Source organism: Palaemon carinicauda, chromosome 24 (assembly GCF_036898095.1).
Source record: "Palaemon carinicauda isolate YSFRI2023 chromosome 24, ASM3689809v2, whole genome shotgun sequence".
Taxonomy (NCBI): domain Eukaryota; kingdom Metazoa; phylum Arthropoda; class Malacostraca; order Decapoda; family Palaemonidae; genus Palaemon; species Palaemon carinicauda.
The window spans coordinates 107,315,943-107,319,430 of record NC_090748.1 but is presented as its reverse complement, the minus strand read 5'-3'; positions in this window follow the sequence as shown (position 1 = coordinate 107,319,430).

Sequence of the window (3,488 nt, the reverse complement as noted above, 5' to 3'; positions counted from 1 at the left end):
TATTTTGGATGCTTGCTCGAGGAAATATATTATCCTGCTTGTTATCTTGGAAGGTTGCACGAGGAAATATATTATCCAGCTTGTTATTTTGGATGCTTTCTCGAGGAAATATATTATCCAGCTTGTTATTTTGGATGCTTTCTCGAGGAAATATATTATCCAGCTTGTTATTTTGGATACTTGCTCGAGGATATATATCACCCAGCTTGCTATTTTGGATGCTTGCTCGAGGAAATATATTATGCGACTTGTGATTTTGGATGCTTGCTCGAGGAAATATATTATCAAGCTTGTAATGTTGGATGCTTGCCCGAGGAAATATATTATCCAGCTTGTTATTTCGGATGCTGATTTCCCACACCCCTCCCACCAATAGAACCGTCACCCCCCACCTCCCCTCGACGCCCTCAAGACGTTCCATGCTACAATTCATGAGTCATGACAGAGCATCCAATGGTTTTTTTCTCTGTTTGCGGTCTTTCGGTTTCTTTTCAAAGGTCACTACCATCTTTGTTGAAGGTGCTTGCACAATGGCATTTCTAAGACGAAGAATTCATTATTATTATTATTATTATTATTATTATTATTATTATTATTATCTAAGCTACAACCCTAGTTGGAAAAGCAAGATGCTATAAGCCCAAGGGCTACAACAAGGAAAAATAGCCCAGTGAGGAAAGGAAATAAGGAAATAAACTGTATGAGAAGTAATGAACAATTAAAATGAAATATTTTACGAACAGTAACTGCTAAGCTACAACCCTAGTTGAAAAAGCAGGATCCTATACGCCCAAGGGCTCCAACAGGGAAAAATATCCCAGTGAGGAAAGGAAATAAGGAAATAAACTGCATGAGAAGTAATGAACAATTAAAATGAAATATTTTACGAAAATGAAATATCTTACGAACAGTAACTGCTAAGCTACAACCCTAGTTGGAAAAGCAAGATGCTATTAGCCCAAGGGCTACAACAGGGAAAAATATCCCAGTGAGGAAAGGAAATAAGGGAATAAACTGTATGAGAAGTAATGTACTGTTAAAATGAAATATTTTACGAACAGTAACTGCTAAGCTACAACCCTAGTAGGAAAAGCAGGATCCTATAAGCCCAAGGGCTCCAACAGGGAAAAATAGCCCAGTGAGGAAAGGAAATAAGGAAATAAACTGTATGAGAAGTAATGAACAGTTAAAATGAAATATTTTACGAACAGTAACTGCTAAGCTACAACCCTAGTTGGAAAAGCAGGATCCTATAAGCCCAAGGGCTCCAACAGGGAAAAATATCCCAGTGAGGAAAGGAAATAAGGGAATAAACTGTATGAGAAGTAATGTACTGTTAAAATGAAATATTTTACGAACAGTAACTGCTAAGCTACAACCCTAGTTGGAAAAGCAAGATGCTATAAGCCCAAGGGCTACAACAGGGAAAATATCCCTGTGAGGAAAGGAAATAAGGAAATAAACTGTATGAGAAGTAATGAACAATTAAAATGAAATATTTCACGAACAGTAACTGCTAAGCTACAACCCTAGTAGGAAAAGCAGGATCCTATAAGCCCAAGGGCTCCAACAGGGAAAAATAGCCCAGTGAGGAAAGGAAATAAGGAAATAAACTGTATGAGAAGTAATGAACAGTTAAAATGAAATATTTTACGAACAGTAACTGCTAAGCTACAACCCTAGTTGGAAAAGCAGGATCCTATAAGCCCAAGGGCTCCAACAGGGAAAAATATCCCAGTGAGGAAAGGAAATAAGGAAATAAACTGTATGAGAAGAAATGAACAATTAAAATGAAATATTTTATGAAAATGAAATATCTTACGAACAGTAACTGCTAAGCTACAACCCTAGATGGAAAAGCAGGATCCTATAAGCCCAAGGGCTCCAACAGGGAAAAATAGCCCAGTGAGGAAAGGAAATAATTTAATAAATAAACTATATGAGAAGTAATGAACAATTAAAATAAAATATTTTACGAACAGTAACTGCTAAGCTACAACCCTAGTTGAAAAAGCAGGATGCTATAAGTCCAAAGGGCTTCAACAGCGAAAAATAGCCCAGTGTGGAAAGGAAATAAGGAAATAAACTATATGAGATGTTATAAACAATTAATATGCGATATTTTACGAACAGTAACTGCTAAGCTACAACCCTAGTTGGAAATGCAGGATGCTATAAGTCCAAAGGGCTTCAACAGCGAAAAATAGCTCAGAGAGGAAAGGAAATAAGGATCTAAACTATATGCGAGATAATGGACAATTAAAATGAAATATTCTATGAATAATAATAATATTGAAACAGATCTTTCATATATAAACTATAAAAAAAGACTCATTAGTGTCAGAAGAAACTATTATTACTTAAATAGAAACTGGAGAAATAGTATTATTATTATTATTATAAGCTAAGCTACAACCCTAGTTGGAAAAACAAGATGCTATAAGCCCAAGGACTCCAACAGGGGAAAATAGCCCAGTGAAGAAAGGAAATAAGGAAATAAATAAACTATATGAGAAGTAAGGAAGAATTAAAATGAAATATGTTAGCTACAACCCTAGTTGGAAAAGCAGGATGCTATAAGCCCAAGGGCTCCAACAGGGGAAAAATAGCCCAGTGAAGAAAGGAAATAAGGAAATAAATAAACTATATGAGAAGTAAGGAACAATTGAAATGAAATATTTTAGCTACAACCCTAGTTGGAAAAACAGGATGCTATAAGCTCAAGGGCTTCAACAGGGAAAAATAGACCAGTGAGGAAAGGAAATAAGGAAATAAACTATATAAGAAGTAATGAGCAATTAAAATGATATATTCTACGAACAGCATCAGCATTAAAACAGATTTTTCATATATAAACTATAAAAAAGACTTAGCAGTATCAGAAGAAACTATTATTACTTAAAGTACTGGCAAAAGAAACAGGAGAAATAGTAGTAGTAGTATTACTAGTAGTAGAAGTAGTAATGATAATAGTAGTAGAAGTAGTAATGATAATAGTAGTAGAAGTAGTAATGATAATAGTAGTTAGTAGTAGTAGTAGTAGTAAGGATAATAATAATAGTAGTAGTAGTAGTAGTAGTAGTAAGGATAATAATAATGATAGTAGTAGTAGTAGTAGTAGTAATTGAATAGTAGTAGTAGAAGTAGTAATGATAATAGTAGTTAGTAGTAGTAGTAATTGAATAGTAGTAGTAGTAGAAGTAGTAATGATAATAGTAGAAGTAGTAATGATAATAGTAGAAGTAGTAATAGTAGTAGTAATTGAATAGTAGTAGTAGTAGAAGTAGTAATGATAATAGTTAAAGTAGTAATAGTAGTAGTAGTAGTAAAAACGACAGGAAACAGCATTTCCAAGAACTCGTGGAGCAGTAATAGTAATAGTAAAGTACTATTATCAGAATGATCATTATTATCCAAAGCACAGGCAACAGAAGCAATAAAAATAAAAGCAGCAGTAGTAATAAAAGTAAAAAAACACAAAGACAGAC